At 44.3% G+C, this 20814-nt stretch overlaps 1 long non-coding RNA gene across 1 annotated transcript in view; it reads right to left on the bottom strand.

Moving 5' to 3' along the window:
* Positions 1-106: 106 nt before the first annotated feature.
* LOC149432645 (uncharacterized) overlaps positions 107-20814 on the bottom strand; it is a 55338-nt gene continuing 34630 nt past the window's right edge. The window contains exon 2 of the long non-coding RNA XR_016308984.1: positions 107-530. This is a non-coding gene — a long non-coding RNA (uncharacterized LOC149432645). The remainder of the gene's footprint in view (positions 531-20814) is intronic.

Here is a 20814-nt window from a genome sequence, read left to right as displayed (position 1 = left end):
AGGATGGAAGCAGAGAACGATTTTCTGGTGATCATTTTGCTGATCTGCAATTTTTTTCTTCCAATAAAAAAATAAAATACAAACAAAACGAACAAACAAGCAAACAGATGCTTAATAATATTTATTTATTTATAATATAATTATTAATATATATACACAGGTATATATATAAGAGTAATAAATAAATGGGCTAGAGTTGGGTTTTAATTCCAGCCGGTTTTACCACCAATTGGTTTTCCATGAGGTTCCTGGTTCCTCTGAAACTACATGGTGCCACCATCTTCTAGACACCCAACAGTTGCTTAGGCAATATATGACTAGACATGTCGGCCTCTTCGAGAGCAGCAGCATGGCCGGTATCTCTAGGCAAGATGAAGGTAGAAGACGGATGACCAGAATCTTAATGTTGGAGATGATGGGAGATGGATTATGGTAAGCAGCGTCAGAGGTGGCTTTTTTCCTCTTCGGCCCCCACGTCTCATGTTTCCTCGGCACCGCTGGACTCCTTTTGCTATTTTAGTAAATATTGGCTGGGAACGGAAAATGAGAGGGATTAGGAGACATGAATGAGAGGATACATGGGTAGAAAAGTGTTTTCATTATCTGGCGTGTGTAAAAATGTTGCATTGACGTCAACGGGGAGGAAGGCAAGGACAGCTCATACTTTATAAAATAAATCCCATTGGGTTATTATGTGGAACTCCACTGAGTCCTAAGCTGGAAATATCACAGCCAAAGGCAATAGAACAGGAAACGAAAAAATATGTACTGATGTGTACAGTGAAGAAGTTGCCTATCTACGTTTGAGGTTTTATTTATAGAAAAAAAACCCTCCTCCTGTATATATACAGGGGTTGGACAAAATTATGGAAACAGAAGGTGCGAGACCTTGTCTGTGTGCTCTTCAAACCAAGATATGACACCACCAGCTGTGTGAATCAGAGTATTATCATCTTGGTTAATTGCTGCTGTGTTCAGGAAACAATGTCTGCACCGCAGGGTGCTTATGGTCAGCCAAAATTTGTACATAGTCGCTGGCAGTGACTCTTCCTTTCAAGGTGATGATGGGGCTTGCAGAATACCAAGATATGGCTGCCCAAACCATGATTGTGCCACCACCATGCTTTACAGTTGGCACAAGACAGTCCTGGTTTGGGATGGTGTTTGCCACACGAATGGTGGTTGGGAACAGTGTGAAGCTCGATTCATCGGACCATATTACAGTCTTCTATCGATCGATAGTCCACAAGTGTTGCACCACTCCCTCCTCTTATGAGCATTAACCACTTCCTGACCGGCCGTTGTATATAAACTGCAGGGTAGGGTGGCCATTTATAAACAGCCTCCCCGCAACCTGCTTGTGCGTGCTCCCCGGGAGCGCGCAGCACCACGATCCGGTGCCTGCTGTGTCCTCCGGGCACAGTGGAACACCGATCGTCGTATGGGACCTCTGTACGAGGTTCCGATCATGTGATCACTGATTGGCCAATCAGTGATCACATGCAAAGTAGTAAGCAAGATGTCACTTCTGATATCATTGCTTACTATGTGTGAAATCTGTGAATGATCACAGAGATCACATGGTACAAGGCTATTCACAACAGCCTTGTACCATGTGACAAGCTGTGACCAATCACAGCTCACACAGTAGTTCTCAATGGCTGCAAGAATGCAGACAGAGAGAAAGAGAAATGATTGCTTTTACATCCTATATGGGTGTAAAAGCAATCAGTGTAAAAAAAAAATCTTCATCACCCCCCACAAGTAGTACAGCGTCACCATGGTGACAGTGTACTGCTAGGGTGACAGTATGTAAAAAAAAAAAAATAAATAAAAAATAATATAAAAAAAAATAAAACTAAAAAAAATGTTTAAAAATTATAATTTTTGGTTATAAACTAATTTGGCTTATTTATTTTTTACTAAAAAGATAACGAAATAAATTTTGGCCAAGATTTATGATGAAATATTATTTATTTGCAAAATTTTATAAGAAAAACACTTTTTTTCAAAATCTTTGGACATTTTCATTTACATAGCAAAAAAAATAAAAATCCCAGCGGTGAATAAATACCACCAAAATAAAGTTTTATCTGTCTCAAAAAAATGCTAAAAAATTCATATGGGTACAGTGTTGCATGATCGCGCAATTGTCATTCAAAGTGTGATAGCGCTGAAAGCTGGAAATTGCCCTGGACAGGAAGGGGGGGGAAAGTGTCCGGACTGGAAGTGGTTAATATCGGTCACTAGTGGTTCGGCCATCGCAGCTCGCCCGGAAATGTTCTGCTGATGGAGTTCCCTCCGCACAGTGTTTGTGGACACGGGATTTGGAAGACTGAGATTGAGCTCTGCAGTCACTTTTGTTGATTCTTTATTCATGGTCACAATCCTGCGCAATGTCCTATTGTCTCTTTCGGTCAGGTGACCATGTGGACCGCACCTATGCTAATCAGACGACATTTTCCTGGAAAATATATGCCGCCATCACCTTTGATACTGAACCTCGCCACACGGCAAATAAATTGGCAACTTCAACGTGAAACATGGCATCACTTTCACATCTGCAAACCAGGTAGTGTTTCCATATTTTTGTCCAAAACCCCTGTAGTAGAAAAAGAAGCCTTTCCACAACTTGGTGTTGTCTCTGAACGAGGCCTATCACTTCCAGGGACCTGCTCATTTCCTGGGTGGTGGTGTGGAATCTTCGATGAGCAGGCCTAGGATGGTAAAGGAAGGTCAACGAGCTTTAATGACAAGGGGTCTTGACTGTTGGAATGTGGCAGTTCTTAGGAATCAGGAGCCGGGTCATTAACCACTTGCCCACAGCGGTCATTTTTTTTAACTTTTTCTCACAATTTTTTAAAAATAGAAATTACTGTAAAAAAAAAAACCAAAATATATAAAAGTAGTCAGCATAGACCCTGTGGTGGTACTTGAAATTTCTTTTATCTTGCATGATATTTGCACAGCTATTTATCAAACGTAAATTTTCAGGGAAAAAATACACTAACATGACTTTTAGCGCAAATAAACACAAAAATATACCCATTTTGTGCTAAGATATTAATGATGAGGTTGTCTCAAGTAGAGAGATACCAAACATGTCGAGCTTTAAAACTGCGCATGCCCATGAAATTGCAAAACAAATTGATGATACCCAAAATTTTCCATAGGCGATGTTTTTAAAAGCCTTCAAGGTTAACCGTGAAGTATGGCCCTAAAATTACTGCTCTCACTCTGATGTACGGAGGGATACCTCAAATGTGGGTGTCAAACTGATGTTTCAACACATGCGCAAGCCCTACGCTGAGCATTTTATATCGGGGTGAGCACAGGTGTGCTTTAAAAAAGTAAATAATTATATATATATATATATATATATATATATATATAAGTATATATAAAAAAAATATATATAAAGATATATTTATATATATATACATATATATACAGTATATATATATATATATTTATATATAATATATAATTATTTACACTTCTTTATTAACTTTATATTATATTTGCACTTTTTTTTTAACTTTATTGCTATGACAAGGGGGCTATAAAGTCCTCTGACAGCATGGGAAGATGACAGGTCCTCTTTACGGAGGCATTGGAGGTCTATTAGACCTCAGTGTCTCCCCTGCCCTTCCATTGCAGCTATTCAAGCACAGATCATGCTTGAATAGCTGCATCCTGGGCTACACTAGCCGAGGAATGACAACTGTGACTCCAGAAGTGACATGATACCGGTTGCTTCTGGGGTCAGTAGTTGCTGAGGAGAGATCAGGGAATAGATGTTCTCCAAGCAGGGGCGGACTGACCATTCAGGCACTCAGGCACTGCTCGAGGGCCTGGGGTCAGTAGGGGGCCCCATGAGATGCCCCTGGTACGGTTTTATAGGCTTTTTTGGGCGTGCTTTGAGTGTGGGCAAGGACACAGGGGCCCCATGATCCCCTGTTGCCCGGGGGCCCCATTAGTTGTCAGTCCGACCCTGTCTCCAAGTTCCTTCTACTCTCACTGGAACAGTTTTCTGGAGTTCTGGGCTCCCTGGAGAAATGAGAGAGCTTGGAAACCACTGTGGACCAATGGACCTATGTGTATACCAAACCAGGCCGATGCTCCTGGAAGCTGGAAATCACTGAAGAACTTAGCACTACCAGCTGCACTCTTCTGGGTCCTGTGCGGGTGGCTTTCCTTCTGCACACTGACCATAGGTGGTGGCTTGTTCAGCACCATGGTCATTCACAGAACACCTTGCATTTTTTCATTGAATACAAGGCGTTCCCTGATTGGACAAGGTGTGTAGCAGGGGTGGTGATGTCATCATTTCCACCTTGTGTAATCAGGGAACAAGACACTTGTGGTTAGTTTGTAGAGGGGAACCCCCATAAGGACCCAGAAAATCATGGCTATCACTGTAGTTACTACAGTGATTTTCAGCTTCTCCAAAGGCCCGTCAGGTATGGGATATGCATATATACGTAGTGCCAAGCCAGACCAACACAAGCATCAATAAAGATCATAACTGGAGTCCAGTTTTACATATGGATGGAAGCTGCAGGTGACTGTTATAGAAAAGGGCCCACACTCACCGTAAGACAAAGCACAGTGGATTTCTTGAGCCTCAGAAGATCTTCTCTCCCATTATTGCTCCCCTTAAAGTAATTGTCAGGAATGGACTTGCCAATGGTGGTGGGACTCACCTGCCTTGTGGGCTGCAGTACCAGGGCTGGCCAGTGGGTGCTCTAAGCAACCAAAAGCTCACTCCTGCAGTCAGCCATCACCTGAGGCTGATTGCAGGAGGTGTATTTAAGGAATGGCCAGACCTGCAGACAGTGCCTTGGTGTATGTTTCCCATGAGCCCCTGTACCTGCATTCTGTCTGCTTCCTGCCTGATTCCTGATTCTGCTTGATCCTGACCCTGAATGAACTCCGCCTGTCCTGACCTCGGCTATTCCTGACCACTCTCCAGCCTGCTCCTTTGGTACCTTGTCTGCCTGATTGTTCCTGACCTGGCCCGTCTGACTATGCTCTGCCTACTCCTTTGTGTCTTGTCTGCCCGATGATTCCTGACCCGGCCCGCCTGACCACTCTACCTCACTAGCCCTGACTGCTCTTATCTGTGTACATTCCGTTATCAGTTGGAGGTTTGGTTTTGTTATATTGTGCATTATATTTGTGTATAACCCTTAATAAATTATATTGTTACACCATACTTGAGCCTGCGTTTCCCTGTGTCAGTTCACGCATCTCTGGTCTTACCGGGAGCCCTGACAGTAATGTTTTCACAGCTTTTTTGGTGGGGTTTTACCTTCTGTCTGATCCCCTGGTTGGGCTTGGTTGAGTTGGAATGTCTGTCTCAAGCTTATGGTTAGGACAAGTTTTGAGGCCATGTTAAAGCGGAGTTCACCCCAAAAGGGGATGTTCCACTTTAAGGACTGGTTCCCCGCTCCCCGTAAGGATTGCTACCTTTGGGGAACGGGGGGGGGGGGGGGGGAGCAGGTACCCAAAATTGACAGATACTCGCGATTGGAAACTGAAGTTGTGCTGACAGGTCCCAGAAGACTACGGGATCATTCACAAGCGCATCACTACTCACGCAAGCTGTCACAGCTGGGTACCCACATGGAAGATTCCGGCGCCGGGAACACAGGGCAGCCCATGAAACAGGCTGCGGGGGGGGACACCATAGGATCCAGGGACAAGGGAGTGGCTGTTTTTTTAAAAGTCAGCAGCTACGGCTTTTTGTAGCTGCTGACTTTTAATATTTTTTTATTTTCACTGGTAACCACCATGCATGTGTGGCTGGCACTAGTTTTGGGCTATCAACTGCAGGTTATAGGTCAGTTGACAGTTATAGTTGAATTAGGATTCTCGTATGAATTAATAAAGCTGTGGCCGTGTCCTTCCAACGAAGAATAGTTCTGGTGTCATTTCTGGGGGGAGAACTCATGCAAGCAAGTTATAGTGTTTAAGATTTATATGTCTATGCTCCTCTAGAGTCAAAAGGAAGGAAGAATTGACACTGCCAGCCCTTAAAGTGGGGGTCAGCAACCAGTAGATCGCGGCCAGGTGACTGGTAGATCACGGTCAGAGTTTACTGACTCGCCATCCCAGAGCATCAAACAGAGTGCAATGCAGAGGGACTACTTGTACAGTTGAAGCTGTAGTAGGGAGCGAGAGCCGCATAAGCTGGTGTCTCCTCTGTAGTGCCGGCTCCTACGTCCTGTCATGGTTGGTGTAGCACCTGCCAAGCATGACCCATTCAAGTGAATGAGGCGCTCTGCAAGTGTCCTGCAAGCTTGTGCAGTACAGCAAACAAGGGGTTAAACAGGCAGCATTGTGCTACTTTCTCACCACCTGCTTTAACCCCTTGGAACCCGCGGAAGCATGCAGTTGCAGGGCACTTGCAGAGTGGTCCCATTTACTTGAATGGGTCTCGACTGACAGGCAGTAGCAGCCACCAAAAGAAACGGGGTGTAATTCCTGCTGCAACATGTGTACACCTTTGGCTGCTGCCTCAGTAGCTAAAGGGGGTAGGGATTGGGGGGCCGTAAATCCATGACTCAACCGCAGGGTTTTACTAGTTCCCAACTTTACATGTGAATGATGCCGAATGCCGCTAAGGGCTCATTCACAAGTGCAGCAGACACTGCTGCTCCTCTGAAAAGCAAACCGAGTGTGTTTGACAGGTGATAAGGAAGCAATATGTTGCCTCTTCACCACCTGATTTAAACCCATGACTGCCATGCAATGCACACAATTTTGACACTGTAGTACAGCAGTTAGGACATTTAAATCAGGTGTGAGGTGGCCCAGTGATCTTTGACTGCTCCCATGTTGTTCAGATAGATCTCCACCTCTTTAAGGTTGCCTACCCCTGCATTAACTTTTGTGTGGGTGTGTGAGGTGGACTGGACTTACAAGGTTGGTGTTAGATTACCTTTCAGGGAAGGTGTAGAACAAGTCAAGAGAAGAATCTCCTGTGGCTGCTCAACATTTGGAGAGACCATCCTCTCTTGCAGGGATCATCAAAGACCATACTCTCTTGGAATGACCGTCAAAGACCATCCCCCCCCGGATGGACCATCAAAGACCGTCCTCTCTTGGAATGACCGTCAAAGACCATCCTCCCCCAGATGGACCATCAAAGACCATCCTCTCTTGAAGTAAGAAGGTATGAGCCTAGTGATGCAAAACAGGTGGTATCTGCCAACATCCCCAAATTGCACATAAAAGGACCTAAAAAGTAAATATGAACCCCCTTGGGACTTTAACAGCAGAAACAAAATAGAGGAAATATCTAAAAGATCAATTGTCAATTTGGCCTTGTAGATATTTCCTCTATTTTGTTTCTGCCATTAAACTCCCAAAGGGATTCATATGTACCTTTTATGTCCTTCTATATCATCTCTTCAAGGGACCATCAAAGACCATCCTCTCTTGCAGGGACCATCAAAGACCATACTCTCTTGGAATGACCATCAAAGACCACTCTCCACCAGATGGACCATCAAAGACCATCCTCTTTTGGGGTAAGTAGGTATGTGCCTAGTGATGAAAAACAGGTGGTAACTTCCAACGTCCCCAAATTGCACATAGATGGACCTAAAAAGTAAATATGAATCCCCTTGGGACTTTAACAGCAGAAACAAAACAGAGGAAATATCTACAAGACCAAACTGACAATTGGTCTTTTAGATATTTCATCTATTTTATTTCTGCCATTAAAGTCCCAAGGGGATTCATACTGTATGTACCTTTTATGTCCTTCTATATCATCTCTTCAAGGGACCGTCAACGACCATCCTCCTCAGATGGACCATTAAAGACCATCCTCTCTTAGAGTGACCATCAAAGACCATCCTCTCTTGCAGGGAACATCAAAGACCATACTCTCTTGGAATGACCATGAAAGACCATCCTCCACCGGATGGACCATCAAAGACCATCCTCTTTTGGAAGGACATCAAAGAACATACACTCTCCTGGATTTTAAGAGGACCTTCACCAAGGATAGGAAGGTCAACTCACCCTCTTCCTCCACCCTGGCTCTAACACTTTTGGAACTTGCTTTTTTTAACAGGTACCCACTTCCTCAATCCTCAGCTAGGTGAGAATGACATTGATTTGACCTGCTCCCTTGAGCCTCTTGCCACACATCACATGTCATAGGAGACTGTAGGGCCAGCTGTATTGCACTGCCATGCCTCACACTTGAGCTTTAGGAGCTGGCTGTGAGACATCAGGATGTGACAGCTGGTTCCCAAATCCAAGACGGTGAGCCAAAGCCAAGGAAGAGACTGCAGGAAAGAAAGTGCAACACTTACATACGAGTGGCCTGGAAGTACTGAGTGAGCTTTACTAATCCCAAGATGTTAATGATAAGTTTGGCCAATGCAGAAGGGGGCCTGTATGACAACAAAGGGGGGGGGGGGGGTGTTGTACAGGGGAGTGCTTTGGAGGCAAAATTATGTGGGTGAGTTTATTGTGCCTGGAGTTGGACTTTAAAAACACAAAATGTTTTGGCTACTGTTGACTTTGCTGTTTAATTTTCTTCTCCTTCACAGAACCCTCAGGATGGAGAGTGGTTGAAGGGTCCAGGAAATATGTTACATTTTACCAGCCCCTTTTTTTCCTGGATGAGCACAATGAGGGCTTGGTACCAATCGCTCACTGTGTTTATTCATAACAGAAGCATAGTAAACTGTGTTTTCTTTCGGGGGGGCCCTGTCAGGTTGGCTGTATGGGGCCCCGTGGTTTCTAACAGCAACCCTGGGGACTGCAGCCATGAGCTTGCTATCAATTATTAGAGCCAACCAAGGACTTTCAGATCAAAGTGATCTGGGCAGCTCTAGAACTGACAAATCACTTTATGGGGTATACATTTTTGCCCCCCCCCCCGACTCCCACACACACCCCTACAATTATTAAACGCAGATGCGTCATGTACTATGTCCCTTTCAGGGTCACAGTTGCCATTTCCCAACTACTGTAGCCAGGGAAGCAGCTAATCAAGCACAATCTGTGCTTAATTAGCTTTAGTGGAGGGCAGAGGAGACATTGAGGGTCAAATAGATCCCTGACGTCTTGATAAGGAGGACCTGTCACCTGCCCAGAGCTATCACATAAGAGCTTGTTAGCTTGATTAGCTGTAGTGGAGGGCAGAGGAGACATTGAGGGTCAAATAGATCCCTGACGTCTTGATAAGGAGGACCTGTCACCTGCCCAGAGCTATCACATAAGAGCTTGTTAGCTTGATTAGTTGTAGTGGAGGGCAGAGGAGACATTGAGGGTGTAATAGACCTCTAATATCTCCATAAGAGGGACCTGTCACCTGCTCAGAGCTATCATATAAAGGCCTGTTAGCTTGATTAGCTGTAGTGGAGGGCAGAGTAGACATTGAGGGTGTAATAGACCTCTAATATCTCCATAAAGAGGACCTGTCATCTGCCCAGAGCTATCATATAAGAGCTTGTTAGCTTGATTAGCTGTAGTGGAGAGCAGAGTAGACATTTAGGAGCTGGCTGCGAGACATTAGGATGTGACAGCTGATTCCCAAATCCAAGATGGGGAGCCAAAGCCAAAGAATAGACTGCAGGGAAGAAAGTGCTGGACCACTTGGCTGGTATCTATTCCATAAATGTCAGCAGCTACAGTATTTGCAGGCTGACCTGCCTATGGTCTGCTGAACTTACATACGAGTGGTCTGGAAGTACTAATCCCAAGATGTTAATGAGCAAATTTGGCCAATGCAGAATTCCTTCTGCCTATATGACAGCAAGGTGTGGGGGGGGGGGGGGGTTGTACAGGGGAGTGCTTTGAAGGCAAAAGTATGTGGGTGAGTTTATTGTGCCTGGAGTTGGGTCTTTAGTCGGGTCTGGAGTTGGGCCTGGAGCTGGGCCTGGAGATGGGCCTGGAGATGGGCCTGGAGATGGGCCTGGAGTTGGGCCTGGAGATGGGCCTGGAGTTGGGCCTGGAGTTGGGCCTGGAGTTGGGCCTGGAGATGGGCCTGGAGTTGGGTCTTTAGTTGGGCCTGGAGTTGGGCCTGGAGATTGGCCTTTAGTTGGGCCTGGAGTTGGGCCTGGAGTTGGGCCTTTAGTTCTGACTTTAGTTGGGCCTGGAGTTGGGCCTGGAGTTGGGCCTGGAGATGGGCCTTTTGTTGGGCCTGGAGTTGGGCTTTAAAAACACAAAATGTTTTGGCTACTGTTCACTTTGCTGTTTAATTTTCTTCTCCTTCCCAGAACTGAAAGGGTTTTCGTCTTTTCCGAGCGAGGACCTCGGATGGCCTTGGCATGGTGATAAATGAAAGTTGTGGACCAATGTCTACCTGACACAATGTTCCCGTTTTATTACTCTGCCGAAACACAAGATGATGAAAGTAGCTGCACTTTTAAATTGCCCCTTCTATTATTCAAGCTTAATTACGTTATCCTCCCGAGGCTCATATGTGTCCCAGCAGCGGGCCTTGTCTTCTCCTGCGCATCCTTCTCTCTCCGACCCGGGGGCCGCCCGATGATTATTTTTCAGAAGACGGAGTGGAATCAGATCTGCCGGCTTATGGAAAGCCCGGTGAAGATTGGAAGGCGCTTCCTGTACAGTACGCCGTTAACTAATATCTGCAGAATGAAAATGAAAAAGTGCGATGGCCTGCCGGCTGGCCCATTAGGGGTCGTATTGATTCCTTTGGAGAACCTGACATGCCAATATAATTCGGTCAGCTGCACATCTCATCATCTCAGCTCTCGGAAGCTCTCCGTAGGTGTATGTACTCTTTATTTTTCTGAACTCCAGGTAGATATTAAAAAAACACCACTGAATCCAGAATCAATTGATTTATGTGTACATGGAGCATAAGTACCTGACTCTGTTCTGTAACCCCTTGTCTACCAATGGACCTTTACAGTGTGGCATGCAAGGGGTTGAAGAAAGCTCATAGCGGCTGCCAGGGCCATGGATAAGGGGGTACCACCAGTCCTCCTGTACGGGGCCCAGGCCAGAAGGGGGCCCAGGCAGCTGGGTGAATCGGATGTGGGCAGGGAGGTGATCGGCACGGTGGGTGTGCAATCACTGGAACCGATCCCCTGTATGGCTCTCCCTGCAGCAACTGTAAGCTGGCTTCTTCTCCTCTCCCTCTCGCTGGCTTTCAGCTGCTGCAGAGAGAGCCATACAGGGGATCGGTTCCAGTAATTGCACCCCTGTTGCACCCATCATCCTCCCTGTTCACCATACATTTCCCTATGCTGCTTAGGCCCCTGCAGTGCTGCCAGCTATCCTCCCCTCCTTCCTACCAGCAGCTGCAAGCAAACAATAGGATCCCTCAGGATGGAGAGTGGTTGAAGGGTCCTCTGAATATGTCACATTTTACCAGCCCCTTCCTTTCCTGGATGAACACAATGAGTGCTCTGTATCAATCACTCACTGTGTTCATAGTAAACTGTGTTTTTTTTGGGGAGGGGGGCTGTCAGGTTGGCTGTATGGGGCCCCGTGATATTTAACAGCAACCCTAGGGACTGCAGCCATGAGCTTGCTATCAATTTTTAGAACCAGTTAAGGGCTTTCAGATCATAGGGATCTGGGCAGCTCTAGAACTGACCAATCACTTTATGGGGCTATATATTTTTGCCCCCCCCCCCCCACACACACGCACACACAGCCCTGCAATTATTGAACACAGATGCAACATGTATTATGTCCCTTTCGGGGTCACAGTTGCCATTTCCCTGCTACTGTAGCCAGGGAGGCAGCTAATCAAGCACAATCTGTGCTTGATTAGCTGTAGTGGAGGGCAGAGTAGACATTGAGGGTGTAATAGACCTCTAATATCTCCATAAAGAGGACCTGTCATCTGCCCAAAGCTATCATATAAGAGCTTGTTAGCTTGATTAGCTGTAGTGGAGGGCAGAGTAGACACTGAGGGGTTTATTTACTAAAGCTGGAGAGTCCAAAATCAGACTCCCTTCTGCCTAGAAACCAATCAGCTTTTAACCTCAGCTTGTTCAATGAAGCTTTGGCAATGAAACCTGGAAGCTGATTGGTTTCTATGCAGAAGGGAGTCTGATTTTGGACTCTCCAGCTTTAGTAAATAAACCCCTGAGGGTCTAATAGACCTCTAATATCTCCATAAGGAGGACCTGTCACCTGCCCAGAGCACCACACATGTGAGGTGATGTGAGGAACATTCCAGGGCCATAATTCACAGTTAACTCCAAACCGATAACCTGTAAAGAATGTTAAAGAGTTACCTATTGAGAATTTTCGGTACCATAGGTTTTATGTGATTTCACAGGCACACAATTTTAAGGCATGACATGTTTGGTATCTCTTTACTTGACACAACCTCATCTTCATATCTTCATGCCCCATCTTTGGTATCAGTGGAAGCAGTAGTGCCCCATTGTTGTTAGTGGGGGCGGGGGATAGTGTCCCATCATTGGTATCAGTTGCAGGAATAGTGTGAAATCATTGGTGTCAGTGGGAGGAACAGTGTCTTGTCATTGGTATTAGTGGGGAGGAATAGTGCCCCATCATTGTTGGTAGTGGGAGGAATAGTGCCCCATCATTGTTGGTAGTGGGAGGAATAGTGCCCCATCATTATTTTTAGTGGAAGGAATAGTGCCCCATCATTGGTGTCAGTGGGAGGAATAGTGCCCCATCATTGGTGTCAGTGGGAGGAATAGTGCCCCATCATTGGTGTCAGTGGGAGGAATAGTACCCAATCACTTGTGTCAGTGGGAGGAATTGTACCCAATCACTGGTGTCAGTGGGAGGAATTGTACCCAATCACTGGTGTCAGTGGGAGGAACAGTGCCCCATCATTGGTGGTAGTGGGAGGAATAGTACCCAATCACTGGTGTCAGTGGAAGGAACAGTGCCCAGTCACTGGTGTCAGTGAGAGGAATAGTGCCCCATCATTGGTGTCAGTGGGAGGAATATTGCCCCGTCATTGGTGGTAGTGGGAGGAATAGTGCCCAATCACTGGTGTCAGTGGGAGGAACAGTGCCCAGTCACTGGTGTCAGTGAGAGGAATAGTGCCCCATCATTGGTATCAGTGGGAGGAATAGTGCCCCATCATTGGTGTCAGTGGGAGGAATAGTGCCTCATCATTGGTGTCAGTGGGAGGAATAGTGCCCCATCATTGGTATCAGTGGGAGGAATAGTGCCCCATCATTGGTGTCAGTGGGAGGAATAGTGCCTCATCATTGGTATCAGTGGGAGGAATAGTGTCCCATCATTGGTGGTAGTGTAAAGACTAGTACCCTACCATAGGTGTCAGTGCAGGAATAGAGCCCCATTGTTGGTGCCAATAGAAGGAATGGTGTCCCATTGTTAGTGTCAGTGGGATGGAAAGTGCCCCAAGAGCCAGATAATGGCAAACACAGGACTACATCCATCCTGGAGGCTGCAGCTTGGAGACCATTGCCCCATGGAACGGATAACTTTGCCCACCCACCAGACACTTACCACTTGAAATGTATGCATCCTTGGTCATCAGAAGGAATTTCTTTAGGCCCAATGCGCTCTGGATCTTGGGATTTGTCCAAGCCCCTACCCACAATCCTCCCGGAGCTGCTTTACAATCCATCAGTCTGTTGCCCACACAGATACACATTAACTAGTCGATTTGCTGAAAGCTAATGTTTAGATTTACTAACGATAATGGAACTCCGGAGAAATGCACCGGGAAGGGTTTTAGTACATGCGGAAGACGAACATTAAGCGAGACGGCATTTATTTATTTTTTAATACGCTGACCACAGCTGCCAAATGGCCGACAGAAAAGAGATCTTAGATTCTTCCCTTCTTGATAATTTGCTTTTAATTTTACTGTAAGCCCCAATAATGTCCGCTTAGAGAGGGATTGAAGTGTTTACAGGATGTGACAAATTATAGCAAATCCTCAATTATGCAAATGCAGGGATGGTATTGTAAAGTGAGCGATGGCGCTCGGCGAGCACGGCGAATCCCTTCGATATTTCCGTCACGGTTCATTAATTAGTGCGTTCGCTCCTCTCGTATAATCACTTCTCTCCACCGAGGGATCTTATTAGAGGCGTCAGAGAGAGAGAGAGGACAGGGCACATATTAATAATCAGCGCTCTATCCGATTCTCCCGCCGTCTCTTCTCATTCTCGGAATTTGGAGACATCACGTAGGGGTCTGTTTATGAAGGTGGCAAATTAATTACTTTCCTTTTGTCACACCTCGGCCTGTTTTCCTTGGCTTCTCCATGGTTTTAAAAACTTGGCTCAAGGGCCTGAGAATTGCGACGGATTTCAGTATCTGCGTACTCAAAAAAAAAAAATCGTTTCAGTCTCGTAGTAGCATGAGTGATAAATAGTGTTGGATCCAAGGTGTCATGACCCAGCAGCCTCCCTAGCGGTCTGATTATGTCAGCATTTCTGTGCTCAAAGCGGTACATAAGGCGATAAATATGCGTACAGTGGAAATGAACTATCAATGTATAGCTAGATGGTACATAACGCCAAGTGTAGCCCAGAAGCAGCAAGCGGAGATCTCCCCTTTGTGCTGGAGAGGGTGTGGAGAACGGGGAACAATGGCGCACATATGGTCAGGGGCGGACTGACAACTCATGGGGCCCCCGGGCAATAGGGGATCATGGGGCCCCTGTGTCTTTGCCCAAACTCAAAAAAGCCTATGAAAAAGGTACCAGGGGCATCTCATGGGGCCCCCCACTGACATCCAGCCCTCGGGCAGTGCCCAAGTTTCCAAATGGTCAGTCCACCCCTGCATATGGTGGAATTGCCCGAAAATACAGAATTATTGGAGGGAAATAACCCAACTTATTCAGGAAATATGCGAGATAACTTTTCAGAGAGACCCGTGGAAGTGCTTATTTTATTATTTCGAGCCCCCATCGGAATTACATAAAAATAAAGTATTAGATCGCGCCATATCCGATTTCAAGTTACGTCACTTCCGATCATGTGGTTACACACGTCCGGACGCAGCGGCCATATTGGTTTCCCCTGGTTTCATGCAATACACCCATGGGATGGGGTGAAAACGCTGATGTAACAAGAAATATATGTGAGTGCAATCTTTGTCTTTCATGCTGTCTTTATTAAACGTTATTGCACTATGGAAGGATTTCTCTTGTGTCTTATATACTACTGAGTGGAGGTGGAGTGGAATAGAGAAGTCTCCAATTCCCCTGTGATCCCTGGATGAGCTATCTACATATAAGGATCTGATACAGAGGAGAGTAATAGCATTTGGGCCCCGTGTGGGTCAGTGTGGGGAGGTGAGCAGGCACTGCTGCCATTTGGGGATTTGTGCACTAGAAGTGAAGATCACTTTTCCACGAAGTTTCACTTGCATGGACTTTGTCTATTTTTGATTATTCACAGATGGTGATTCGGCCGAATTCCAGGAAGAAATTCGATTCGATGCGAATTAATTCGCTACGAAGTTAACTTATAAAAAGGGTTTCTAGGCTTCAGAGAGCCTTTAAATTAGTGCAGAACACTGTACCTTTAATTTAAATGCCCTTGGAGATGAGGAAGGAGAAGGAGAAGGAGAAGGATGAGAAGAAGGAGAAGGATGAGAAGAAGGAGAAGGATGAGAAGAAGGAGAAGGATGAGAAGAAGGAGAAGGAGAAGGAGAAGGAGGAGAAGGAGAAGGATGAGAAGAAATAGAAGGAGAAGGATGAGAAGAAGGAGAAGGAGAAGGATGAGAAGAAGGAGAAGGAGAAGGATGAGAAGAAGGAGAAGGATGAGAAGAAGGAGAAGGATGAGAAGAAGGAGAAGGATGAGAAGAAGGATGAGAAGAAGGATGAGAAGAAAGAGAAGGATGAGAAGAAGGATGAGAAGAAGGAGAAGGATGAGAAGAAGGATGAGAAGAAGGAGAAGGATGAGAAGAAGGATGAGAAGAAGGAGAAGGATGAGAAGAAGGATGAGAAGAAGGAGAAGGATGAGAAGAAGGAGAAGGATGAGAAGAAGGATGAGAAGAAGGAGAAGGATGAGAAGAAGGACAGTTCTGTGACAGTTTCTGTCTATTTCTGACAGTTCTGTGACATTCACTCCATACAGCGGTTGAAACATTGTATCTATTTGTTTCCATAAATGACATTCTGCAGATACACTTAGAGGAACTCTGCAGATACACTTTTTGCCGGCTTGGAATTATTCTTATTTTCATCCTACTTCTTCTTCTTCTTCTTCTTCTTCTTCTTCATCCTCATCCTCATCCTCTTCTTCTTCTTCTGAGGATGAGGATGAGGATGAAGAAGAAGAAGAAGTAGGATGAAAATAAGAATTCCAAACCGGCAAAAAGTGTATGTGCAGAGTTCCTCTATTTCTGACAGTTCTCTCACAGCTTCTTCACATGTACAGCGGTTGAAACATCTGTATCCTAAATGGAAACTAATAGATACAATGTTTCAACCGCTGTACATGTGTTCCTTCTGTCAGAGAACTGTCAGAAATAGCGGAGCTCTCTGCAGGGACACTTTTGCCGGCTGATCGGGAAAAATCCGATTCGCGCACCCGAAGTAGGCAAATATTCGGATTCGCCGCGAATCGAATTTTTCCTGAAATTCGTATCGAATTCCGGTTCGCCTGGTTCGATTCGCTCATCTCTAATGGTGATCGTATATTTGTGTGATTCACAGTTATATGATAAAGTAATTTGACTGAATTTCATATATGCACATGGTATTGTTGTCATTACCATTTCACTTTAAGATTGTTTAATTTGCACCGATGTATATATGTATATCAGCTTTTTCTCACAGAGCACTAATTGTTAGGTATAATAGGCACTTTAGTATTTATTTATTGATAATAATTATACAGCGCTTCACTAATTTATGTTAACACATTGATCACTTATTGGATCACTTAACCTCCCTAACGGTCAGTATTTCTGTGCTCAAAGCGGTACATTTTTTTGCATGGAAATATGTAGTTTTTTTATTGTCGGCCTGTAATTTTTAGGAATAACTCCCTGAAATCTGTCCGGACAAGAGTCTAGTAAACATCCCGGGGAGGATAAAATTTGAAACACGAAATCATAAATTATAATTTAATAAATAATCATAAAAATAATAATATAATAATAATAAATTTAATTCAATAATATAATCAAACCGAAAACACTGAAATGTGAAATAGAGCGCCAAGTTGGCCCATCGCTGAGCTCAGTCGCAGAATCGTTTTCAGTGTCTGATGAGGAATTTCCCCCACCAATCATTATCACTCAATTCTGCAAGTGGTTCTGATTTACTATCGCTGTTCTCTAGCCGGTCTAAAACCGCGTCTGACCTAAAGGGACGCTTTTTGGACGCCATGGACATTTCTCAGTTTCCAGGCAGAAAGGGCGGTAAAACTGCAGGCAGGGCGCCGGACAAAGCACTCGAGACAAAATGTATGTGAAATGGTTGGATACAGGAATGTTATACTCTGTGATTTTAGTGTATTTAGTGAATGTCACTTTTTGTCAATTTTTAATTGCCCGCCAGTTCCGTCCCCCGTACGTCCCGACATCGCAGGGAACGGAACCCAGAAGACGTATGCCGGCATCGGCCGCAGGAGATGGCCGGGGACACTGCAGGGGGGACATTGCGGGAGCGCAGGACAAGGTGAGTGCAGAAGGGATCCCGGAGCAACGCTGCAGAGTATTCCCGAGTGTAACTTGGGGGGGGGGGGTTACCGCTTGTGGTGCAAAACTTTACCCCGAGCTACACTCGGGAATACCTCTAGAGAGGTTAAAATAGTTACATAGTCTGGCTGAAAAAAGACAAAAGTTCAACCATTAAAAAAAGTTATAATCCTACACCCACAGTTGATCCAGAGGAAGGAAAAAAAAAACAAACCCAGCAAAGCACGATCCAATTTTCTCCTGCAGGGGAAGAAATTCCTTCCTGATCCCCCGAGAGGCAATCGGATATTTCCTGGATCAACTTTCCCTATAAATGTTATATCCAGTTATATTCTGTGTATCCAAGAAATATCCAGGACTTTCCTACAGCAATCCACTGAGCTGGTCACACCCACCTCTGGAGGGAGTCTATTCCACATTCTCACAGCTCTTACTGTGAAGAAACCTTTCAGTGTTTCGAGATTACATTTCTTTTCCTCCAGACGTAAATAGTGCCCCCTTGTCCTCTGTGATAACCTCAGGGGGAATAACTAAACCGAGGTCACTATATGGACCACTGATGTATTTATACATGGAGATCATATCCCCCCTTATGTATTATACATGGAGATCATATCCCCCCTTATGTATTATACATGGAGATCATATCCCCCCTTATGTATTATACATGGAGATCATATCCCCCCTTATGTATTATACATGGAGATCATATCCCCCCTTATGTATTATACATGGAGATCATATCCCCCTTATGTATTATACATGGAGATCATATCCCCCCTTATGTATTATACATGGAGATCATATCCCCCCCTTATGTATTATACATGGAGATCATATCCCCCCTTATGTATTATACATGGAGATCATATCCCCCCTTATGTATTATACATGGAGATCATATCCCCCTTATGTATTATACATGGTGATCATATCCCCCTTATGTATTATACATGGAGATCATATCCCCCCTTATGTATTATACATGGAGATCATATCCCCCCTTATGTATTATACATGGAGATCATATCCCCCTTATGTATTATACATGGAGATCATATCCCCCCCATATGTATTATACATGGAGATCATATCCCCCTTATGTATTATACATGGTGATCATATCCCCCCTTATGTATTATACATGGAGATCATATCCCCCCTTATGTATTATACATGGAGATCATATCCCCCCCTTATGTATTATACATGGAGATCATATCCCCCTTATGTATTATACATGAAGATCATATCCCCCTTATGTATTATACATGGAGATCATATCCCCCCCTTATGTATTATACATGGTGATCATATCCCCCCCTTATGTATTATACATGGAGATCATATCCCCCCTTATGTGTTATACATGGTGATCATATCCCCCCCTTTATGTAATATACATGGAGATCATATCCCCCTTATGTATTATACAGGGAGATCATATCCCCCCCTTATGTAATATACATGGAGATCATATCCCCCCCTTATGTATTATACATGGAGATCATATCTCCCCCTTATGTATTATACATGGAGATCATATCCCCTCCTTATGTATTATACATGGTGATCATATCCCCCCTTATGTATTATACATGGAGATCATATCCCCTCCTTATGTATTATACATGGTGATCATATCCCCTCTTATGTATTATACATGGAGATCCTATCCCCCCTTATGTATTATACATGGAGATCATATCCCCCCCCCTTATGTATTATACATGGAGATCATATCCCCCCTTATGTATTATACATGGAGATCATATCCCCCCTTATGTATTATACATGGAGATCATATCCCCCCTTATGTATTATACATGGAGATCATATCCCCCTTATGTATTATACAAGGAGATCATATCCCCCTTATGTATTATACATGGAGATCATATCCCCCCTTATGTATTATACATGGAGATCATATCCCCCTTAAATATTATACATGGAGATCATATCCCCCCTTATGTATTATACATGGAGATCATATCCCCCCCTTATGTATTATACATGGAGACCATATCCCCCCTTATGTATTATACATGGAGATCATATCCCCCTTATGTATTATACATGGAGATCATATCCCCCTTATGTATTATACATGGAGATCATATCCCCCTTAAATATTATACATGGAGATCATATCCCCCCTTATGTATTATACATGGAGATCATATCCCCCCTTATGTATTATACATGGAGATCATATCCCCCCTTATGTATTATACATGGAGATCCTATCCCCCCTTATGTATTATACATGGAGATCATATCCCCCTTATGTATTATACATGGTGATCATATCCCCCCTTATGTATTATACATGGAGATCATATCCCCCCTTATGTGTTGTACATGGAGATCATATCCCCCCCTTATGTATTATGCATGGAGATCATATCCCCCCTTATGTATTATACATGGAGATCATATTCCCCCTTATGTATTATACATGGTGATCATATCCCCCCCTTTATGTAATATACATGGAGATCATATCCCCCTTATGTATTATACATGGAGATCCTATCCCCCCTTATGTATTATACATGGAGATCATATCCCCCCTTATGTATTATACATGAAGATCATATCCCCCCTTATGTGTTATACATGGAGATCATATCCCCCCCTTTATGTAATATACATGGAGATCATATCACCCTTATGTATTATACAGGGAGATCATATCCCCCCCTTATGTAATATACATGGAGATCATATCCCCCCTTATGTATTATACATGGAGATCATATCTCCCCCTTATGTATTATACATGGTGATCATATCCCCCCTTATGTATTATACATGGAGATCATATCCCCCCTTATGTATTATACATGGAGATCATATCCCCTCTTATGTATTATACATGGAGATCCTATCCCCCCTTATGTATTATACATGGAGATCATATCCCCCCTTATGTATTATACATGGAGATCATATCCCCCCTATGTATTATACATGGAGATCATATCCCCCCTTATGTATTATACATGGAGATCATATCCCCCCTTATGTATTATACATGGAGATCATATCCCCCTTATGTATTATACATGGAGATCATATCCCCCCTTATGTATTATACATGGAGATCATATCCCCCCTTATGTATTATACATGGAGATCATATCCCCCTTAAATATTATACATGGAGATCATATCCCCCCTTAT

Source organism: Staurois parvus, unplaced genomic scaffold, assembly GCF_062004578.1.
Source record: "Staurois parvus isolate SC_StPar_1 unplaced genomic scaffold, SC_StPar_1.0 ptg002125l, whole genome shotgun sequence".
NCBI lineage: Eukaryota > Metazoa > Chordata > Amphibia > Anura > Ranidae > Staurois > Staurois parvus.
The sequence above is the reverse complement of the archived record's forward strand: the minus strand, read 5'-3'. Positions and strand labels throughout refer to the sequence as shown.